This window comes from Hyperolius riggenbachi, chromosome 3 (genome assembly GCF_040937935.1).
Source record: "Hyperolius riggenbachi isolate aHypRig1 chromosome 3, aHypRig1.pri, whole genome shotgun sequence".
Taxonomy (NCBI): Eukaryota; Metazoa; Chordata; class Amphibia; order Anura; family Hyperoliidae; genus Hyperolius; species Hyperolius riggenbachi.
The window spans coordinates 216,320,721-216,345,323 of record NC_090648.1 but is presented as its reverse complement, the minus strand read 5'-3'; the positions used below and the strand labels follow the sequence as shown (position 1 = coordinate 216,345,323).

Sequence of the window (24,603 nt, the reverse complement as noted above, 5' to 3'; positions counted from 1 at the left end):
ACCCACATGGCTTCTCACACTGAGGTGTGCAGTATCACAGGAAGGGGGTACCAAATCCTTGTTCCAACCCATTTAAAATAGTAGATTCTGTGACTATGTGTTAGCGCTGCAAACCCCGGCAGTACTAAATCATCTCCAGTCTAAAATAACTTTTTTTTTTCCATGAGTGATCTCACCTTACTAATATAAAATATGTAACAATGAGATAACTCAAGATAGAGACTGTGAATCAACCCTACAGAGAGATCAGAGATAAATGCTGGGCACACACATTAAGATGTCACTGTACAGTGGAACCAATGATTCAATAGAAATCAATTAAAAACTTCAGAATTAAAGCACCACTGTTGCAAAAAATTGTAAAATGTAAAATACATGTAAACAAATACAAATAAAAAGTATGTTTCTTCCAGAGTAAAATGAGCTATAACTTACTTTTCTCCTATGTTTTCTCCTATCTAAGAAGAATTGTACTTTTTATTTATGTGTTTTCATGTATTTTAAATGTTACAATTTTTCACAACAGTGGTCCTTTACAAATAATAAGCTGATTATGATGTCCTTTTCCATTAACTTTGATAAAATCATGAGATGTGGAAGTCAGAACATTTCCTTCACAGCTAATCAAATCATTAAAAATTGGTCATTAAATTTACACAGCTGATCAATTACTTTTACGTTCTTTTGCAACTGAGTGCATAAAGCTATCACATTAAACTCTATATTGTGCAGCCAGCATAAAGGATTCCATTGACAAACACTCCCATGTGTCACTGAGCGAGGTGGTGGTGATCAGGAGTGGATGCTAAGACTAAAGGTGGCCACACACCATACAATTTTTTAAATATCTGTTCAATGTAAGAATTTTTCTGACTGATTGTAACATTTCAAAAATCTGACCAATATACCACACACCTATGTTCAATTTTTCCCCAATTATGATAAAAATGATTGGATACTCTGACAAAATTGCTAGGGTGTGTATATTCATAAATTGGCAATCTAACACACACCATACAATCTTTAGAAAGATTTAAGAAAAATATCTGGCATTCGGGTTCGATAAAAATCGAAGAAAACGAGAAATCCGATCGGATTTTTCAGTCGAATGAAAAAAAGCTTTCGATTTCTTCGGGAGATACGATCGTTTTTATCGAATTACCGTAAAATCGGAACATTTTATTGTATCGTGTGTGGCCACCTTAAATCTGGCAGGTGTACTTCACACCTAACTCTTCTGAGCTTTCACTGTACGATCCCTTGAAAGAGTTATATCAAACCCAGTAGAGCTCTGATTGTTATAGCAGATAATGATGCTGAATTAGTAACACTGTACATGATTGGGCCTTACTGACACATAAGGAGCAGTCAGTGGCGTAGCTAAGGTGCTGTGGGCCCTGATGCAAGTTTTACAGTGGGGCCCCCCAAGCACTCTATACATAACAATTGCCACTGCGCACCAAAACCTGCCAATGGCAGCTACAGTGTCAGAGGTGCAAGAAGGGGATGGGGAGCAGTTTGTTAGTGATTACCACCATTCAAAGTTTCTATAGAAGTGATTATTATAAGCACAGGAACAATAGAGAGCTAATACTGTAGTTGAGGGAGGGCCCTTCGGGGCTCCTCTGGCCCAAGGGCCCCGATGCAGTCGCTACCTCTGCACCCCCTATTGCTACGCCCCTGGGAGCAGTGACCTACTACAGAATCAGTGTAAAATACATGCAATATATATAAACCTTGTTTTTCTCGCTTAGTGAAGGTAAATCTAAATGTATCTCCGATCACAGAAACAACACAGTAGTACTTTCCAGTTGGCCAGACATAAATAGAATAGTCAATTATTATTAGAAAATGTTTTTATTACATCCTGAAATGAGCATCCTTAAATTGCTGTAGGAATGTCATCTCTCCTTGGGGTGTACTTACAAAAGCTCGGTAAAATCTACATGCATAGTTTTGAAGCCACAGTACCTGGCTTCAAACCTATGAACTGAAGCAATGGTATAAAAAAAAGAATAGGCCACAAATCCTCCACATCAATGTGAAAGACTGATATACCATAGTGGTACAGAGAATGATTGCAAAGTTAATGCTGTTAACCCTCTGGGGGATTTTCCCGAGCTGAGCTCGGGGTAAGCCGCCACAGAGATTTTCTCAGGCCCTGGTGGGCCGATTTGCATAATTTTTTTGTTGTTGCACGCAGCTAGCACTTTGCTAGCTGCGTGTATATACCGATCGCCGCCGCTCCGCGCTGATTCGCCGCTACTCGCCGTGCCGTGCCGCTCCCCCCCCCCAAGACCCCCTGCGCAGCCTGGCCAATCAGTGCCAGGCAGCGCTGAGGGGTGGATCGAGACTCCCTCTGACGTCACGACGTCGTTGACGTCGATGACGTCATCCCGATCGTCGCCATGGCGACGGGGGAAGCCAAACAGGAAATCCCGTTCTGAACGGGATTTCCTGTTTGCTTTGTAAGCCGGAGGCGATCGGAGGGGGTGGGGGGATGCCGCTGCACAGCCGCTATCATGTAGCGAGCCCTGGGCTCGCTACATGATTTAAAAAATAAAAATTTTTTAAAAATAGTGCTGCGCCACCTCCTGGGCGATATAATTGTATCCCCCAGGAGGTTAAAGGTGGTCCTACAAGTTACAGAATAATGGGGTGTACTTAATTTTGGCTTTCCCATTACGGCTTTGTTTGTAAATAAATACCGATGAGGTGAAATTTGTTGTGGTTAGGTTACATTTCAATAATTTTAGAACCAGATTATGTCCTGATACATAAAACCTTAGGACTGAAAGAGGGTGTACTTTCGTTTTCTTACAATTGTAAATAAAGTTGTAGCATTCTGAAAAGATATTCCAAACCTGGCGGCTCCACAAAACATAACAACCATGTGAACATGAGAGCCATAACTTGTAGGTTTGAGGACATCTAGAACTACCGTAGTTGCCTCCCTATATACAGATACACAAACGCTAGAGTTGCCAAAACAAGCTGTTATACAGAAGATACAACAATTGCCACTTTAAACAGCCAAGCCATATTACACACATTTCTACAACTGTTATATGTGTAGGCATAACATATACAGCTGGTATGTATTTGAGGAAAGAAACAGGGTGGAAGTGTAGCAGGAGTATGTTGCACAAAGGTCACAAAACATAACACCTAGGCAGTCCAGCAATATATTAATGAGTATAACAATGAATCACCATAAGAATTTGTATATGTAACGATCGGTGTAACACAGAGAGGGTCTGATTACCGGTGATCTGCAGTATCACCGAGAATACAGATATATACCCGATTATTGATGATCTGCAGTATCACCGATAATCAGATATATCTCTAACCTCTGGACACCTGGGTAATAAGAGTGTTTGGTGCAACAGAAATACTTTGAGGACTGCACCTGAGGAGCAGGTGCACAGCAGTAAGGAGTACTGCACAGTAACACGTTCCTTCCGTAAGCCTGAGACTCTCCCGAGGGAGGGGTCAGGCTAGGGGTAGGAAGGACAGAGTGTGAGTGACACCAAGGAAGGGTGTCACCCCCAGATCTGTGAGCTATCTCTAGACTGGGGAGATAGCTCTCAAGGTCGGACAAGCCGGGTCGGCAACAGACAGACAGATCAGGGACAGAGACAGGAGATCAGGGACAGAGACAGGAGACAGATGTGGAATCCTAAGGCAAGCAGAGTTCGGTAACAGAGAATCAGATAAAGCGAAGTACCTAATCAGAGATCAGAAGAGTAGTCAGGAAAGAAGAAGGTCATAACAAATAATCAACAATGCCTAGTCTTGGGTGTGAGCTCCCTGATCATCAACACCCTGGAACTGGTCTAGATAATAACACAGATAATATACAGTTTTCCCTAGACTGAGGTGTGAGGTCCCTGGTCGTCAACACCCAGGAACTGGTCCAGACAATAACACAGATAATATCACAGATACTGACAAGGTCTGAGTGCTACCACGTAGTGATCGCAATGGCAGACAACCAGAGAATGACCAGCACCCAGTACATACAGCAAGGCGCTCTCCAGCGCCTCCCCTAAGTGCTGGACCAATGGGAAGTGGTACTGCCGTGAGCTGACCGGCCTGGTCAGCTGACTCCCCTCTGGCTGTCACATAAGTTCTGCCTCTCAGCGCGCGCACGCGTCCTTCTGAACCCGTGTGGACTATCAGTCCCAGCCACACCAGACATGTGATGTAAAGCACCCGCCGCGCTGGACGCGGAAACCGCCGCACCGCTATCAAAGCATAGGGTGGTTTCTCCGTGTTCGGCCATACTACTAGATGTAGGCCTACGCGTGCCAACCGCCGCGTTGGACGCGGAATCAGCCGCCGCGTGTACTCAGAACAAGGCGGCTGATTCCGCGTCCAACGCGGCGGTTTTCTCACAGTATAACTATAACAATTAAGTGGCAGCAGCCATTAATATTCCAGCTAATCTCCTAATTTTTAGAGAGTAGTTATTTGACTATACACATTTACAACATTAAAGAGGGTTGTAACATCCAAAAATAAAAAAAAGGTCCAAAAAAAAAAAAATCAATGCTACAAATATATACCTATGTAAACCACTTTTGTTTTCTAAAATAGGTCCCTATTTGTCCCCCAAATTATTTTTCTTTTTACCTGGTCTGGGTGCCTTTTCCTAACTGCATGAACTGTGACTACAGGGATTGTGGGAAGTTTTTTCTTAAGGTGGCCATACATCTAACAACTTAGCAACCAATTGACCATCCGATTTGATAATTATTATCGAAATGGATGAAAATTGGTTCCGCAACAAGCATGCCTGATCAACGATTCGAATTATTTCAGGCCGAAATTGGTCTAATGTATCGATCATATATGCTGATAATCATATATGCTAGGAAATCTCGGGCAGGTGTGGTTGATCAGGTGCGAGGCAGTAATGGCATGCGATATCGTGAGTGATGAATGCGATGGAACCCCAGTCGGTGTCCCTCTCAAATGTTATATGTCACTGTTGGCATCCCAAAGAAACCGTAAAGAAAAAAAACTATAGAAATATTATTTTCTGTTTTCCATATCACATTTCTCCTAAATCTGACAGTGAACACTAAAAACAATAAGGTAGGTAAGCTAAATAAGTCATTTCTCATTGGATGATTTTTAGTTCTTTTTCAGTTAATATGGAGATTCATCCCACTTGAAAACCTCTGTTTTTAAGAATTCCAGAAACAACCTGCGTGGCATGGCCTTGTTGCATTCTCTCCAGCAAGTAGCACCCTAGGCAATAGACTAGTGCCTATACTGGGAAATGGCCTTGGGTTCTAGTTGACCTCCCCATACTGATGTTGGTGACATTGAACAAATATTCTACAGTCAGACTGTGATGTATGAGGCCAGCCATGGTTAAAAGTCTAGGTGGAGCACACAGCACAAAAACCACAGAGTTCAGCAGAGCTCTCAGCAGGAGAGGATTGCAGAACCTCAGCAGGGCAGTACATTGTTAATCTGGCCACATAGGTAATGTTAGAGATATGCCTCTGTGTGCTGCTTCCTATTTTGCTATTGGCATGCACATAGTAACAGGGTGCCAGAACAGAGAAAACTGAGGCTTGTGAGGAAATTCAGGCTTTCATCATTGTATGAAGCACAAGTTATTTCAGTGTTGAAGATACCTGCTTAAAAATATGTTAAATGTATGCATATGCTTCAAATATATATTTTAAAGGAAATGTATGTAGTATTGGCGGAGTTTGAAGCAGTTAATGAGCAGAGCTAATGGCTACATGAGGCTCACATCTCATGACAGCAGGGGGAAGTCACTGGATAACAAAGCGAGGCTGAGGAGATTTCCCAATGCTCTGACTGAAAAGAGAATGATGCAGCTTTTATTCTGAGAGGAGAAAAGAGGTAGAGGGCCCTGTATACAGAGATATGGGAGCTATATTAGTGCATCAGAAGCACTGAAGTAAAAATCTCCAGCTAACAAGTGTGTGGTGATGTGGGTGATTTCATACTGAGGCCCTGGTATAAATGCAGTCACTGTCATCACAAAGGAACCAAGGCTTTATGGATGGTCACTGCTGAACTGATGTACCACCTGACAGGAACAGCATGTCTTTCTGCAGGGTGGTACATCTTGACTTATCTTACAGGCGCATAATAGTTTGACTAAACAAGTATAAACAGAAATGCAGAATTGCCGCTCTGTCATGTAGCTGCACATCCTAACTCTGTGAACTTGACTCATGGGTCCACTCTTCCAGACATTGCTAGAAGACCCAGCCCAGCATACAGCCATTAGGTTCTCTTCTAATGCATAAAACTACTAATACCCTGCTGGTAATGCAGATTAGGCCCAGAAGGGGTGCAGAATCTGTATTTTATCCTAGATTTATTTTGGTGATTCAGGTTTAATGTCCATCCCTGTCAGCACACAGTCTTGTGTATAAAGTCCCCTTTTTGGCCCTAGCACCACAATTTGTTGTGTCTGGTCCCAATGATGTAATTGCCAGCAACATGCAGAGGAATTGCATGTAACGTCTAGGCACATGGGGGTAAAGGACAGGCCAGAGCCTCCCACATCCAAAAAAACATACAGATAAGTTAATTGGCTGCTTCTCCCTACAATTGTCCATTGACTACAATACATAAAGAGACATATGACTATGGCAGGGATTAGATTGTGAACCCCTCTTACAAGACAATATACTCTGTACAGCACTGCAGAAGATGTCGGCTCTATATATACAGTGTATATATATATATATATATATATATATATATACTGTACTAAATAATAATAATTATCCGCTACCTGTTCTGTGCTCCATAAATATTCAACATAAAAACAAATCTATGTTCTTATTTAACAAAAAAGAAAGAAAAGACAATCAAATAATTACAGTAAGTAACATAGGTACAAAATCCAAATTTTCTACTCCAAACATAAGTCATGGAAACATCTCTATACTTTCCTCCACACATTGCCTATGCAAAAAAAACCCACACATGCACATGTATGCAGGAATGTAGTAGAAGAATATGAAAATGTACGGTAGATAGAAATAATAGGCTAACTAACATACTAAAGTCTGGAGAGTGCACTGAATGCTACACCTGTACTTCCATGTGCATTAGACAAAGGCCATATTTAATTATATATGGTATCATATGGCCTCTGCCACTACTAAGAAGAATACTTGTTTAGTGAGAAAAATGGCACAAGGGCCTGACTCACTGAGGTTTTTTAAAGATTCCCCCAAGTTGGAGGGCAGCAGAGAACATTATCTGCTATTAGGTCTATTAGGTAGTAAAGGTTAGTGAATGATTCCTTGTGCTATTGTAGTCATATGGCTGCACCTTATCATGTACTGTGTCTGATTTTAAGACAGCAAATATTTATCTGATAGAATGGCATGCATTTACTACCAAATGCAGTGGACACTGCAATAGATCCCAGGAATGATACACAATATTTGTATCACATAGATTAAACTACCACTCTGGCAAGTGTGAACCAAGGCTCAATTCACACTTAAAGAGGAACTGTCGCGAAAATCTTAACATTTAAAACCCATACAAATAAGAAGTACATTTCTCCCTGAGTAAAATGAGCCATAAACTACTTCCCTCCTATGTTGCTGTCACTTACAGTAAGTAGTAGAAATCTGACATTACAGACAGGTTTTGGACTAGCCCATGTTCTCATAGGGGGGGGGGGTTCAGGGTTTTCTTTATTTTTAAAAGCACTTAGTGAGTGGCAGTTGCTCCGTCCAACTGCCAAAGAAGTGTGCAGCGAGCAGGAAGGCTCGTCAGCATGTTTGTATTAATCATTTTCAGGGAATGTCTTTTCAAAGAAAAAAAAGGCAATGCTGAGAATCCCCCTATGAGAACATGGGGTAGCCCAAAATGTGTCACTTCTGTCAGATTTCTACTACCTACTGTAAGTGACAGCAACATAGGAGAAAAGTAATGTATGGCTCATTTTACTCTGGGAGAAATGTACTTCTTATTTGTATGTGTTTTAAATTTTAAGATTTTCACGACAGTTCCTCTTTAACCACTTGCCGACCGCACACTCATAACGTGCGTCGGCAAAGTGGCAGCTGCAGGACCAGCGACGCAGTACTGCGTCGCCAGCTGCAGCCTAATTAATCAGGAAGCAGCCGCTCGTACGAGCGGCTGCTTCCTGTCAAATCACGGCGGGGGGCTCCGTGAATAGCCTGCGGGCCGCCGATGGCGGCTCGCAGGCTAGATGTAAACACAAGCGGAAATAATCCGCTTTGTTTACATTTGTACGGCGCTGCTGCGCAGCAGCGCCGTAAGGCAGATCGGCGATCCCCGGCCAATCAGCGGCCGGGGATCGCCGCCATGTGACAGACCACATCCTGTCACTGGCTGCACAGGACGGATAGCGTCCTGTGCAGCCCGGAACACCAGGGGGAGGCAGCAGGTAGGAGAGGGAGGGGGAATTTCGCCGCGGAGGGGGGCTTTGAGGTGCCCCCCCCGCCACCCACAGCAGGCAGGAGAGATCAGACCCCCCCAGCACATCATCCCCATAGGGGGGAAAAAAGGGGGGCAATCTGATCTCCCTGCCTGCACCCTGATCTGTGCTGGGGGCTGCAGAGCCCACCCAGCACAGATCAATCAAACCAGCGCTGGTCCTTAAGGGGGGGTAAAGGGTGGGTCATCAAGTGGTTAAGTAGCTGATGGGCAGTTATGTTCTGTGAAGACAGACTGCCCTGAGCAACAAATATTGCCTAGCCATGGCTGCTACTCACTACTTGAGTGTGCCACCCGCCCCCTTTATTGCCTCCCCACTGGAATGTCAACAGCCACATAGAGAACATCACTGGATGTGCAGTGACATTCACCATGTTTGAATGGGCCCTGTATTCACAATTTTCCAAATTGGTTGTGAAGTTTCCAAAGTTTTATGCGCTCTGCCCCCACCCCACCCTCCCTCCACCAACCTCATATTAATAAAATAGCCCATATTTGCAGAAATAACATTCATCTACTGTTTCGGAAAGAGCCAACAATGCTGGTCATGTCGCCTGTGTGGCAATTTCCAGATTCGTGAGGATCACCACTGCTTGAGTGATAGAGTAAATGTAGCTAGGGAGGCCCTACCAAAGTTTTGCTTGGAAGGCCTCATAAATATGAATGTCTACCCCTGATAAACATTTTTTAGTAATGATGCTGAATATACATTTTACACCACACCTATCCTGCATGTTTTTTAAATTATTACCATTTTCTTTTAATATTTTATTACATTTTAACAGCAATATGTCAGACGTATCAGCAAGCAATTTAACATTTGGCCACACAAAGGATCTTAAAAAACCCTGAAGAAAACCGCTTGTTTTTCTTACAATTCAGGAGTCCCAGTCCCGGTTGTCCAGATACATTAAACCCAACTCCTCCCTAACCCACCTCCCAAACACCCAGATACCCCACCCTCCCCACCCCAGTCCCATCACTCTCCAGTGGTTTCCCACTTAGTGTCAAAACGATTACCACTTTAGTAAACAGATCGTATTAAAGGATATAATAAAGATGTGGCCAGAATAAGATACACACAAAATCTGATTTTTAAAAATAGGCTCCTTAGTGTCTCTTACTGCCATACTTTGAGCACAATATTCTCCTGCCAGTCCACAAGATGCAGAGCAGCAAAGGCATAGTGAATGGTTTTACAAGATTTCTGAATACCAGGAAGCACCCCTGATCTTCACGCTGCATGATTGCAGGTTTGACAGGGATGAAGCAATTAGGCTTTCTCCTGTAATTTCAGGGAATATCATGAGGAAATGGCAGGAAATGGCTATGCAGGATTGCACTGAATTACAGTGAGATCAAAGAGGATAAAGTTTGGGACGCAAGTGTATTTTTATTCCTTTTTCTAAACGTTTGTGCTCAATGACACTGGTACTTTTTACTGCAATGCGTGTGAAGAATGGGTGAGGAAATGAATTACAAGTAATTTGCTGTTTGGTTATGAAATATACAAACCGGTATTTCTATGATTCTGTTCCGGGAATAATTGTCTGTAGGATGGAGGAGCAGTTCTTATCACCATAGCTCTTCTCCTTCAGTTTCAATGGGCTGTCACTTTTCACTGTGCTGCAAGACACTGGGCGGCTGTATTATCACTAATTAGCTGACAAGGCGTTTTAAACTCCAAGCAGGAATTACGGATGGATATATCACTTCCTTCTCTAATCCATGACGGCACCTGTGACTGTACTTTAGCTTCAAATAGAATTCATGAAGACGCAGCAGACAAAGTGGTATGGATATATATATATATAGTATAATAGAGCAGATATTACTCAACATTATCACAGCATGTACCCCTTTAGGGAGGGTGGTGATAGCCAAGTACCCCCTGTTGAGTGTGACATTATCTCAAGTGCCCCTTGATGCATATATATCTGATAGACAGACTCCATAATTGTGTATAACTGCTTTTCTAGCATGCCCTTTCATTTGAGTTAAATACAAATATTCAGGTTTGTTTATACTGTACATGTTTTATAATTATTTTAATCTTAAAATTGACTATGAAGGATTGACGAAAACCAGGTTAAGTATCCCCTGAGCCCAACATAAGTACCCCCTGGGGTATGCGTACTTAGGGCTTGATTCACTAAACCGTGATAACTCAAATATCACACCTTATGAAAAGATATCACACCTTATCAAAGTTAACACCTCTTATCAGAGTGGCATAGCGAGCGCTGCGAACCCGCAGAGGCTCAGGGCAGGGCGAGTGCCATTGCCAATTAACAGGCATAAGTTTGTAGTGCTCGCTATGCTACTCTGATAAGGTGTGTTAACTTTGATAAGGTGTGATATGTTTGAGAAGGTGTGATATTTGAGTTATCACGGTTTAGTGAATCAAGCCCTATGTGTTGAGAACCTTGGCATTTGAGTATATTAATAGTGTTAATAATGTTCCTCTCATTTGACATTTCAAAAAACCCACAATGGTAAAAGTCAGATATACAGCTTTAATATCAACAGTGTAACTGCAGAGCCATAGGTCTGACTTCAAATGTTATACTGCACCCTCCAAAACAACTTTACAGTGGGACCCCCAGCACTGTTATTCTTTCTGTTTTAAAGTGCAGCAGTAGTAAAAGATGTCTAGCCACAGAGTAGGGAATGGTATATGTTTGATCACTACTATGCAAAGCACAGATTGTTAATTACTAACCACTTAAACACCAATGAAGAGCCAATGCAGTGGCCTAAGGCTGGCCTTAACGATTCAATCTTTTTCATCCAATCTTACCATTTCTATGTAAAATAAGGGCCTGCCTGTAGTATATATTCAATATATTCCCTCAGTTTACTCTTCTACTGCATAGATTTGGTACGATTGGATGAAAAGGATTGAATCGTTAGTTGCCATCCTTATGCTCAACACACACCATACAATCTTGGTTGTACAGATTTACCAAATCTATGTAGTATAAGGGCCAACAGATTGAAAAAAATACCTTGAATGATTAATTGCATAAGCTCTTATACTACATGAAAGTGGTAAGATTGAACAACCAAGATTGTATGGTGTGTGTTGAGCCTAATGGATCCTCTGGATATGGGCCTGGTTGCAGTCACAACCTCTACAACCCCAATTCCTGTGCCCCTGGATGACCTATTATGTAGTATGGCTGATTATTGTAGAAAATGACCATACAAACTAAAGACATGGTGCTTCATGGATTGTCGTCATGTATAAGAAGGGTTCATGTATGACAGCTTGGTGGTAAGCTTAGTTGTGTATGATGGAATTACATAGGAAGCAATGAGCTGTGTAACAAATATTAGAAAGCACCTGCAGTCTACTAGAAGCAAGTCGGGCTGGCATCAGGGCCTTATTTATTGCTAGGCATTTGCAAGCTGGTGCCTAATCAGCAGGTCAGGGACAGTGTGGTGCCTACTGAAGTGTAATAAAACGTACATTTTCCCATTTGAGACCAAATCAGGCAGTGAAGACTGGGAAGGAGGGATGCACACTGTGAGCTTGAGTTAATAAATCAAGGGATTGCAGATTGAGATCCATTTGCTTAGTATGGGTGAGATACACTTACATTCTGCAATGTGCAGAGAACTGTGTACGGTCACAGCTCTCTGCACAGTGAGGTACTGAATGTACAAGTGTGCATATAGTATGCTTCTTCTGTATACTTGATTGAAGAACTGCAGACCCCGCTGTCCTTATCCAAAGCTTCCCCAGCACAAATTGACCATGCTTATTTAATTTAAAGCCATAATGGGAAATGGTTACCTGCCTCAGGTACATTACTGAGACTACCACATTCCCAGGTGCAACAGGACAGTACCAGAGTAAGTGAGTCAGACCCGGGAAATGCCTTATAGACATACCAATAAAATTCCCTTTAAACTCAAGAATTGACTCAGATCTAATAGTGAGGTAGTTTTATGCTTACCTCTGTTATCATTACATTCTATGAAAAGGGTTTAGATTGTGATCTGCTCTGAGGGAAGGATACTGAAGTGACTACAGATTTTGTAAAGCATTGTGAAAACGTCAATGCTATATAAATATAAAATAATGATTGAAAGAGGGTGTACCTTCTTTTTCTTATAATGGTAGGTGTTGACAGGCAAATGGTCCTGGTTCAGCAGCGCCTCATTTCTACAGGAAGTGATGTCACAGATCACAGAACTTGGGAACCCTTGTCATGGATATCCACACACTGCTGCCAGAACACAGCACAGCTTACTAACCTGTGAATGCATGAGTAGAGTTACCACCGCACAATTTATATGCATTCCCCTGATACCACATTTAAAGTATAATTTCAGTCACAGAAAAAATAGAAGAGCTTTTACTGCAACCAGACTGAATTCACACAGACTACTATTACATGTATTTGTCTAAATCATATCTTTATTATTTTTATTTATAGAGCAAGATATACTACAATGGGGGGCATAGATACATGAGCAGTTCAACATACTGTACAATCAGGATAACCAGTGACACAAGTACCAATACAAACAATTGATGTGTAGTTTGAATAACATCAACAATAATGATAGATGTACATTTGATAAATTGCACAGAAAAAGGAAACAAAAGAGGGAGGTTCCTGCCCTTGTTAGCTTACAATATAGAGGGTTGTAGGGTGGAGACGCTGGGGGAGTAGACAAGCTTTAAATTCTGGCTATAGCAAATTATAAATGTGTCTGAAAAGGTGTGTCTTGAGGGTATCTTTACTATTGTTGTGGCTCACAATATAAAGTCACAAAATGTATCTCATAAAATATCTCTTGTTATTAAAGTATGGTAAACATTATGCAATTGTCTAGTAGATTGGACATTAGATACAGTAAAACAAATTCGCTGAACACAAGGTATTGTGGATGTAACATTGATTGGGAGAGGTGGTTTTTCTGGAGATGGAGTGGGTGGGGTGCAGCAGGCATGAGAGGCACAAGAGCGTGGAGCTGTAACTTTCTACTACAGCCAGCTGTGTTGCAGTGAGAAATTATATTAGATCTCAGCTGTATTATGATCTAATAAATAGCTTACGGGGGACTCTGACAAGGTGGTAAATGATCAATATCAGATAGATTATGACTGTTTCCCCCTTCCTTGTAGATTGTACCCTTCAGGCAGGGTCTCCCCACCAACCTTCTTGACCATACAACCCCATCATTGACACTTTTACTATGGACTGGCCTGAACTTGAGCTGGTGGGTCACTGTAACCAGCTCCCAAATCACATGTATCTTGTGCCCTGTCTGCCTTGTATAGCTTTGTGTTACATTGTATCTTGTGTTACGTTTTGTCTGACACACCTTGTTACCATTGTATGTAAGAAGTGACTTTTGATTAAAGGTCACCTGAACTGAGAGGAATACTGAGGCTGACATTTTATCTCCTTTTAAACAATGCACTTTGACTGGTTATGCTGCTGATCCTCTGCCCTTAATACTTTTAGCCATAGAACCCGAAAAGCCTGCAGATCAGATGTTTCTGTCTCAAGTGTGACTGGATTAGCCGCATGCTTGTTTCAGGTGTGTATTTCAGACACTATTGCAGCCAAAGAGATTAGCAGGGCTTCCAGGCAACTGGTATTGTTTAAACGGAAATAAATATGGCAGCCTGCATATCCCTATCACTTCAGGTGTCCTTTAACATCCATAATACTTTTGTCACCTTATTTTTAGTACTTTTTTCCTTGTTGGCTGCTTAGAAGGATTTCTATAGACAAGGTGAAAAACCAATAAGGCAAGATAATTAATGAAATAAGTTTGTGATTCAACCTCATTGTTTGAAACCTGTCCTAATCAGTTCTATTGTTACCGCTTGCTGTCTGACCTTTAATACTCCTTCCGTAGATTTTGAAGAAGCAATTCAGAGCTAAGCACCTTTGGCTTCATCTCATCTGATTGAGTGAAAGATTGTGTACATAATCTTGTGAAGAGGAGCTTAGATTCACCTGCAGCACGCGATGCTGCTACTTCCACAACACTGACATGAGGCAGCAGGCTGGGGAAGGGAGGTCAGTGGAGACCTAAAAAGAACATAGATGACTATAACAGGCCCACCCGAGGCTTACATTCCATTTATGATGGAAGCTTCAAGTGAACCTCTGCATGTCTTTTTTTAAACGAATGGTAAGTTCTCCTCTGAAGCCAGAATTATGCACAAATCTTTAGTTTTGCTTGAGATATCCTTACCTCTTCCTTTAATTCTCAGTTTTAATAGCAGTGGACAATAACTGCTGCTCTCCCCATATCCCCCTCCCAGCCTTTTAAAGTGGACATGAACTTTTGGACAGGACAGAAGAAAAACATAAAGAAATGCACCCTGTATGTATTTAGAGGGTTTAGCCTGTTTTATTCTCCCTCATTTGTGGGTAATCACTAAATGTAATTTGATCTCTCCCTGTGTCACATGACTGCCAATGGCAGAGATGGCAGATAAGCTCATTTGAAAGCACAGGATGTTAACAATATGTCTGCTTCCATGAATCAGGAAGTAGAACCTGTGCAGATTTATTGTAGGATTTTTATCAGCTGTAACTGTAAGAAATGTTCTTTCTTTAAAGGTTATTATGCTGCTGTGTATCTTTCAGAGCAGAGAGGACATTCTAAATTCAGGTCAGTTTTAAACAGTGATATCTCATTGAAGACTAGAGACATAAATTAATGGTTTAGGTACGGAAAAGTGTCTCCCTAAATTAAGTGTACTACTGCAGTAAAAACAGAAATGTACTGACAATCAGTACATACCTGATAAATTATAACATATACTGTATACAGTTCACTGAATGGCCACTTGGGGGCACTGCCCAGCCACTGTGTAGCTGCAATTCTAGGGGCAACCACAAGATAGAGCCATCCTCAAGGAAGCAATCATTTTCAAAATTACTAAAGAGGCGCTATGGCGAAAAATTGTAAAATTTAAAATATGTGCAAACATATACAAATAAGAAGTACTTTTTTTCCAGAGTAAAATGAGCCGTACATTACTTTTCTCCTATGTTGCTGTCATTAAAAGTAGAAAGTAGAAATCGGATAAGAAGCGACAGGTTTTGGACTAGTCCATCTCTTCATAGGGGATTCTCAGCACGGCTTTGATTCTTTATAAAGATATTCCCTAAAAAGGATTTAAACGATGATGCTGGCCAGCCTCCCTGCTCTCTACACAATTTTTTGGCAGTTGGACAGAGCAACTGCCATCCATTAAGTGCTTTTGTAAATAAATAACTTCCTGAGAATCCCCTATGAAGATTTGAACTAGTCCAAAACCTGTCACTTCTACTACCTACTGTAAGTGGAACACAAGTTTTCAGGAGGAGCACCACCAATCAGCTTACACTTGGAGTGTGCCTCGTTCAAAGCCTCTGTGCCAATAGAGACTTGCAGCAGTCCATTTTCAAGTAAGACCGGCACCACTCAAAAGGAATAGTATTTGTAGCTCTTTAATCAAACAAACATGGCTTTAGCAAGACAGACGCTGTTTCGGGCCTAGCCCTTTATCAAATTGCAATAGCCTCAATACAACACCACACCACGTGTCCTTAAATATCCCTCCCCCACTAAAAACACCAATCGGTGTTGGTCTGTTGGTCTTCTGCCATAGGACTACGGGTGACAGGTGATTGGTGCTGATGTCTCGCCTTTGTGATTTACATATTATTTTACTTGTTCCCCATCAGGTCCACCGCTTCACACCACGCCCAGCAGGACACCGATTGGTGTTTTTAGTGGGGGAGGGATATTTAAGGACACGTGGTGTGGTGTTGTATTGAGGCTATTGCAATTTGATAAAGGGCTAGGCCCGAAACAGCGTCTGTCTTGCTAAAGCCATGTTTGTTTGATTAAAGAGCTACAAATACTATTCCTTTTGAGTGGTGCCGGTCTTACTTGAAAATGGACTACCTACTGTAAGTGACAGCAACATAAGAGAAAAGTAGTTTATGGCTCATTTTACTCTGGGAAAAACTTACTTCTTATTTGTCTAAGTTTGCACATATTTTAAATTCTACAATTTTTCGCCATAGTGCCCCTTATCCTCCCTGCCGGTTATCCCGAGCTCAGCTCGGGGTAACCTGCCGCGGAGGATTCCTCAGGCCCTGCTGGGCCGATTTGCATAATTTTTTTTTGTTACACGCAGCTAGCACTTTGCTAGCTGCGTGTAACTTACGATCGCTGCCGCTCCGCGCCGATTCGCCGCAACCCGCCGCATCAGAGGGTGCCCTCCCCCCCGAGACCCGTGCGCTGCCTGGCCAATCAGTGCCAGGCAGCGTCGAGGGGTGGTTCGGGACTCCCTCTGACGTCACGACGTCGATGACGTCATCGCGCCCGTCGCCATGGCGACGGGGGAAGCCCTCCTGGAAATCCCGTTCAGAACGGGATTTCCGGATGGGTAAATGCGCCGGCGGCGATCGGCGCATTCGGGGGGACGCCGCAGGGAGGGGGAAAGCATGTAGCTAGCGCTAGGCTAGCTACATGCTACAAAAAAAAAAAAAAGCCAAAAAACACCCTCCCTGCCGTGCGCAGCAATTTTTTATAACGGCAGGGAGGTTAAGCAATCAGCTTTATTGTATTTACAGTTTACCAAAGTAAGACACATTAGACCTTTGCTCATTGCTGTAACTGCAAGTTCAGAGGGAAGTTAGCCAGTTCCAGATGATGTAAGGTGGTGGGACCAGTGAGGGATTTATATTATTCTTCAAGAGGAAACCACGAAGGTTCTTGTTATGGGTGGATATGAAACAAGATACTACAGGAATAGTGCCAGTGAGCAATAAGGGTAGCCATACACTGGTCGATGTGCCATTAGATCGACCAGCTGGCAGATCCCTATCTGATCGAATCTGTTCAGAGAGGGATCGTATGGCTGCCTTTACTGCAAACAGATTGTGAATCGATTTCAGCCTGAAACCGATTCACCATCTGCTGAGCTGCTCCTGCCGCCTGTCCCCCCCCCCCGTATACATTACCTGACGCTGGCTCCCGGGCATCTTCTCCGCATTGCACGGCTCTGTTCCGGATCTATTACGGCGCTTCCTGTGTTACTCCGTGACCAGGAAGTTCAAATAGAGCGCCCTCTATTTGAACTTCTTGGTCACTGCAGTGACACAGGAAGCGCCGGGATGGATGGAGCCGGAACAGAGCCGTGCAGTGCGGAGAAGACGCCCGGGAGCCAGCCTCAGGTAATGTACACCTGATCGGATCGGCCGCCGCTAGCGACGCGCACTTTACCCGTGGGCGATCGAGGGTAATTTCCCGCACGGCGCGATCGACGGACCGATCCGATTCCGGGAGGGAATCGGATCGGCGGCTGCGTTTACCGCGAACGATTGGCAGCAGATTCGATCCCAGGATTGAATCTGCTGTCGAAACGGCCGGGAATCGAGCCAGTGTATGGCCACCTTAACTGAGGGTTGTGATATTGCTAGCTAGAGATGTCTGGCATTAAATAACTACCAATCATGAACAGTTTAGATTAACAATAGTGCAGCCAACAAAAACACGGACATCCAGGGATAATTGTGGGTTAAAACTGTATCAGCCTAGGAGAACTGACTGTTAAGATAAGGTAGGGCCAGCCAAGGGTAGTTCTGAGTTAAGTTGGGACAAGAGAGAATTTACACTTCTTGTATACAACTATCTGATTGCATTGTGCTCAACAACAAATAATGTTGCAAAATGCAAAACACTAATGCACTTTCTTTCAAAGTGCCACATGACCTGTGATGTAACTTCCTGCAAGTACATCAGAGAGCTGCAGGAAAGCACTGCAGCACTGCTTCCTCTCGTGCTCTGCATATAATCACATACCAATCACACACGTTTTGCATACACCAGATTTGCACATCCCCCCCTTTTTTTCTGCTGGTCAGATTTCACCAGAAATCACATTTGCCAGGAAATGGAAGATATGAAAACAGAGATAAATAAACACCTATGCATGCTATGCCTTTAAAGGTCTACGGTAATTCCAGGAAAGTAGCAAGGTTTTAGAAATCCTTTTATAAACCCTTCCAGTCTCCTGAGCTTCAACAACTCTTGTTATGAGGTCTTCTGAAATCTCTTTTGATAAGGCCATACTGAACATCAACAGCATTCTGATACTGAAACCAAGTAAAGAAAATTCTTGTCTTTTGAACATCGAAGAAAGTGAAACCCACACCTGATGTGAATGAAATATCTGATTCACTAACTGGAATTCCTGAATCCAAGAACATTATATTCAAGGAGGTCATCATCCTTGAGTAAAGGTTCACATTTTTTTTCAGTGATTCTTACTTATATTGCATCTAATCTGTAAAAGATATTTAGATGTATAAACATTTTGTGTATTAGCTGTAAGGGCCTGAGCCCACTAACGCAGTTGTGCGCAGTTGTATCCGCTTCTGTCCACTTTTCAGCATCTGTAACATTGATGTGTTGCTGAAATGTGGACACAACTGCGCACAACTGTGTTAGTGGGCTTACGCCCTTAAAGGGAAACTGATTATAAGTGTAGGTAGTGTAAATTACACGGATGCACAGATATAGCTTGATTGTATGGATCTGATTTGTATGTGGGGTATGCACATTTTTACATTATGTTAAACAACCATGATTTTTACATACAGTCAAGAGGAAGTGTTTACCTGCATCAGTGTTCCCTCGTGTATAGATAAAGGGATCTTATCATTCCCCTGCTTTTTTCTTTTGTATTTTTTTTATTTATTTGCAAGTGGTAAATGTGTATATGTTGTGCAATGTGTACACAGTCTGCATTAGGTGTTATTCTTTTATAGGATAATTAACAATTGGGTACTATGCTAGAGGTCAGCCTTTCTCAACCTTTAGGGCCTATTTCCACTACATGCAGATTCTGGATGCAGAAAACTGACTCCAATGAATGCCAATGGGAAATCTGCATCAGAAAAATTGCATGTAGTGGAAGCAGGCCCATAGACATTCATTGGAGTCAGTTTTTCTGCATCCAGAATATGCATGTAGTGGAAACAGGCCCTTTGACCCTGAAGAAACCCTTCGCATTATTTTTGGATCTGAAGGAACCCCCGCGTTAGCAGGGGAGTGGGGATTGTGCAGGAGGCATGGTCTTTAAAAGTGGTTGCTCATTGTACGAGCCTTGTTGTTTAGCCATCTTCCTTACTGTGCTTCATATCATCAGGAACACCACAAGCTATCAGAAAAACCACAAGCGACTACAGAGGCAGCATTCATAGAAAGGCAAACACACATTAACTTATACCGCACATTCCCACATACCCAAAGCAGAACATCTAACACACAGGAATAGAACTGTTAACACATGTAAATGCTATATGAAAATGCATACAATTAATTGCTTTAATACATACTGCATTTTTATTCCGGTTGGAAAACCTAACACCAATATATCAACACTGTCAACATGGCCTTACGCAAAATATTACACATTTTCCATACATAGCGTTACTATAATTTATTAATATTTATTTATATAGTATGAGCATTTTCTGTGGGGCCGTACAGAGTAGTGAACAGGCAATGGGGGGATTCATAGATATATAAATAGTTTGCATGCAGTACAACTAAACATCCAGCAACACAAGTAATAAATGCTTACATAGTTCATGTGCAGTATACAAATACAGTATCCAGCAATACAAGTACATGTTTATTTGAAATATTAAGTACAGCAGAAATGAGAAACACCTGGGGGAGTACCCTGTCCTTGGGGTCTCATTGACTGTTTATGTTTTGGGTACAATCTACCTATTAATAGGTTTGATGGGCTATACACAAATAAGAGACAGACAATGGTGTAACACACTGAACTAGTTTTAACACACTTAAAGGGATACTGTAGGGGGTCGGGGGAAAATGAGCTGAAGTGACCCGGGGCTTCTAATGGTCCCCCACAGGCATCCTGTGCCCATACAGCCACTCCCCAATGCTCCAGCCCCGCCTCCGGTTCACTTCTGGAATTTCAGACTTTAAAGTCTGAAAACCACTGCTTCTGCATTGCCGTGTCCTCACTTCCCCTGATGTCACCATGAGCGCACGGCGCAGGCACAGACCATACTAGGCCTGCGCAGTATGCTCCTGGTAACATCAGCGGGAGCGAGGACACGGCAACGCAGGCGCAGTGGTTTTCAGACTTTAAAGTCTGAAATTCCAGAAGTGAAACAGAGGCGGGGCCGGAGCATTGAGGAGTCACTGCGCAGGCACAGGATGTCTGTGGGGGACCATTAGAAGCCCCGGGTAACTTCAACTCATTTTCCCCTGACCCCCCCACAGTGTCCCTTAAAGAAGTTATTGTTTTAGGGGATAATAAAATTGATAAAGTTACTCATATAGATTATAGTGGTGCCTCCTACCATTTTCTGTGTATGGTTTGTGAATGCAGTGTTGGTTGTTCCACCCCCACTATGTTGGGACTAGTGATTGAATAGTCATTATCTTAACAAATTTCTATTTCTCTCATTGAGAATATTCAGCTGGTTCTGTTTATTGTGCTGCTAAGATATGCTGCCTCATTATTTGCTGTTTGTAACGGACACTTGCCTAATTATGTTGTTTGGGGGTTACAGGCTGCCTAGTTATGTGACACCATCTATTTGTGTTTAAGGGATATGCTACTTAATAATGTTGTGTTAGGGGACACACTGCCTAGTGAGGTTGTTTTGGGAGATACTTAGGGGACACTGCCAAATCATATTGTTTTGGTGGTACAAGTTGATATTCTTCTTTTTTGAGCTGCATTTTATTATGTCTTAATGGCTGTTTGTAAATGTCTATTTGAGGAAACAAGGCTTTTTACAAAGTTTTGCTGTGGGTACAACTGATATCTAGTTACATCCTTGCTTGGTTCACATAAGTTACCGTACATGTGCACATTATGTTTACCTACATGCTATAAATAGAAACAGTGTACACTTACCCATATGTTGTAAGCACATGCTCGGCACAGTTGCCCACACACTGCAAGCACATGCTTTGTACACATATTCTCATGATACTGGTCCTCTGACTTGTACCATACTCGACAGACACCTATTTACTAGTAGTTCATTATATGAGTGAATGTTTTTCATCTGCCAAATATGTTTTCTAATTTAGATTCACTTTAAAGCAGACTGTCTTCATTACTATGATTTAGATTAAAATCAGGTGACGTTTTAGGAGCTATGTATTCAGAAATCAGTAAAACATACAAATTCAGAAGCCTCTTGTCACAACTGTTTATCTACCTAGAGTTTTACTTCAAGTATGTCCTACATGCAGACAGCAATGATCTCTGCGCACGCGCACATAAACGCACGCACACATATCAATGTATTAAATCTCACTCCAGCACAGGACAGGTTAACTACCTGATCAGCAGGGATGAAGAGCTGAAATTAGGCAGCAATTTCCCAAAGGCCTCTTGGGAATTATATGCCTCTTGAGCCAACCAGTGTCTAGAGTGAGAGGCACTCAGAGCATGAGAGCAGGGAAACCCAACCACTTGAGTGGCACAGAGGAGACAGAGAGTCCAATCACATACTGACTGCTGTCTGAATAGACAACATGCCACCCAAACTACACTGACATATAGCTGTTGAGCTAAAACAACACATTACTAACTTAGCCACAGAGGAGGAAAGAGTCATATGAAATCTGAATACAGGGTAACATAACCTAAAACAGCAACAGATATTTAAACTGCCCGTTTAAAGATCAGTTTTTCTCTGCAACTCTAGAAAACAGATAAAGCTGTCCAAAGAAAGAGGGCTCTGACCAGGCAGAGACAAATAGTTAAACTCTCAGATGGTGTTCCTGATACTCAATAGTTCAATCCACTATTCAGTGCATTTCAGGTCATCTTTCGATTATGATGGATGAAACTGTACGCGGTGTACCAGGTTCCACATACGCTCTAAAAATCAAACTGAACAGAAAGACAAATACATTTTCTTGCCCTCTGTATCTCTTGTGGCACAAATATCTGTTTTCCAGGCACGGTGGCATAGTGTTTAGCGCTCTCGCCTTGCAGCGCTGGGTCCCCGGTTCAAATCCCAGCCAGGTCAACATCTGCAAGAAGTTTGTATGTTCTCCCCGTGTCTGTGTGGGTTTCCTCCGGGCACTCTGGTTTTCTCCCCATCCCAAAAACATGCAGATAAGTTAATTGGCTTTCCCCTAAATTGGCCCTAGACTAAAATATACATGCACTACACAATACATACATAGACATATGACTATGGTAGGGACTACATTGTGAGCTCCTTTGAGGGACAGTTAGTGACAAAGACTATATATACTCTGTACAGTGCTGCGGAAGATGTCGGCGCTATGTAAATACTAAATAATAATAATAATTATAATAATAATAATAAACAGTGCCCCAGTCATATACTGTACATTATACTGTACATTATACTATTGGAAGCATGGTGGTGCAGTGGGCTGCACGTTAGCCTTGCAGTATTAGAGCCTTAGGTTTGAAACTTACTTGAGACACTAAATACACAAAGCTATTATGCTGTCTCCATATTTACATCTGTTGTCTCTGGACATCCAGGTTTCCTCTCATATCCCCAAAACTTACTCATAAATTAATTGGCTCCCCATGAAAAATGGCTTTAGGCTATGACTATAGTGACCCCTCTGATTATGGAACAGCTTAATGATGCGTTTATAGGATGCATTTAGACTGTTAAATGGAACGCAAATGCACAACGCAATAGCCGGACTGCAAATATAAAATGGCAGCCGCACTGCAAACGCTGCAACAAAAAACACGAATCAGACACAATGCAAGCCTATAGGAACAGACATGTCTGTTTCCACTAGGCTTCCTGACGCAAGAAAAACGTTCACCTATCCGCTAGTCACGGAGAGCAGGAAGCATTGGGCTTCCTGTAGGTTTTCAAAAGAATCAATGGGAATCCTCCTGCAAAGAAAAAACAACAACTTTCATTGGTTCATTGTGGATCAATGAGAATCCTCCCTGTTGCTAGTTAGGATTCACATGTTTGTTTGACAAACGGACAGGAAGCCCCATGTTTCCTGGTCGTCAGGATAGTAGTGGTTGAACGGCAACGAGCGGAGGAAGTTCCAGCAGACGGGTGAGTGGACGGGTAGTGAAACAAATAAAGCAGCCAGTGTGAACCGCACCTTTGTTTGCAATTTAGTGTGAACACGGATTTAGTGAAAGGACTACGCTCTTTGTAAATTGCTGTGTAAGATGTCAGGGCTAAATAAATACATTATAACCGTAATGTGTATAGCCACTTTAAAATGTTTTTTTTTCTTTATTTACTTTGTTGATTTAAATAGCACCAATGTATTCTGAAAACATTTTATAGATTGTATACATCATTTATCTCGTTCCCTGTCTCAGAGGAGCTCCTAAGCTAATGTTGCTATCACAGACACAGATATAAAAAACACAACTACACATACTGAGCCCAGCTCTGGGCTAGAGCCAGTTATTGTACTAATGCATCTTGAAGAAAACAGAACCAGCCCTTCAAACTCATACATAGTCAACATACGATACAAATGTTCATTTGTAAGTTTCTACACTTGAAATGCAAGAAATATACTATATACTGTATATATATATATATATATATATATATATATATATATATATATATATATATATATATATATATATATATATATATATAAACAAAAGATCTCTTGTCCACCTTTCCCCCAGTGCTACTCTGTCTCCTTGCTCTAGAACTTATGACAGTTTTGCACTCCAATGATCGGTTCAGGGCCACTAGGGGTCACTTTTGTCAAGGCTCAGAACAGGCTCAATACCTCCAACATTTACCTTCTCTTAACCAACCCCTTTCCCCATTCTCCTCATTTAAACGCTGAACTTATCTCCAATCCTCATCCCTTCTCCAGTACCAATCTCTAATTAAAACTCCTCCTTCCTTTAGCAATGATCTCCACTCCCCCTTCATCCTCTAACACATATGTTTACCTTCTGGGCTTTTTTCCTGCTTTCCATTTTTTTTCTCTTCACTTCTCTTGGACCATACAACCCCCCCCCCCCCCCTCACACACACACTATAAACTATATAATTGACATTATGTATGTACTATATCCTGTAAATTACA

General features: G+C 42.0%; 1 protein-coding gene across 5 annotated transcripts in view; it reads right to left on the bottom strand.

Annotated features, from left to right (window-relative positions):
• The window catches only part of LINGO1 (leucine rich repeat and Ig domain containing 1), a 560,070-nt gene that overhangs the window by 256,898 nt on the left and 278,569 nt on the right, over positions 1-24,603 (bottom strand). Inside the window, exon 3 of one of the 5 annotated variants that reach the window (XM_068275717.1) lies at positions 12,592-12,747. The exons of the other annotated variants lie outside the window; for them this stretch is intronic. The gene's annotated coding sequence lies outside the window, so the exon portion shown is untranslated. The remainder of the gene's footprint in view (positions 1-12,591; positions 12,748-24,603) is intronic. 5 annotated transcript variants of the gene reach the window in all.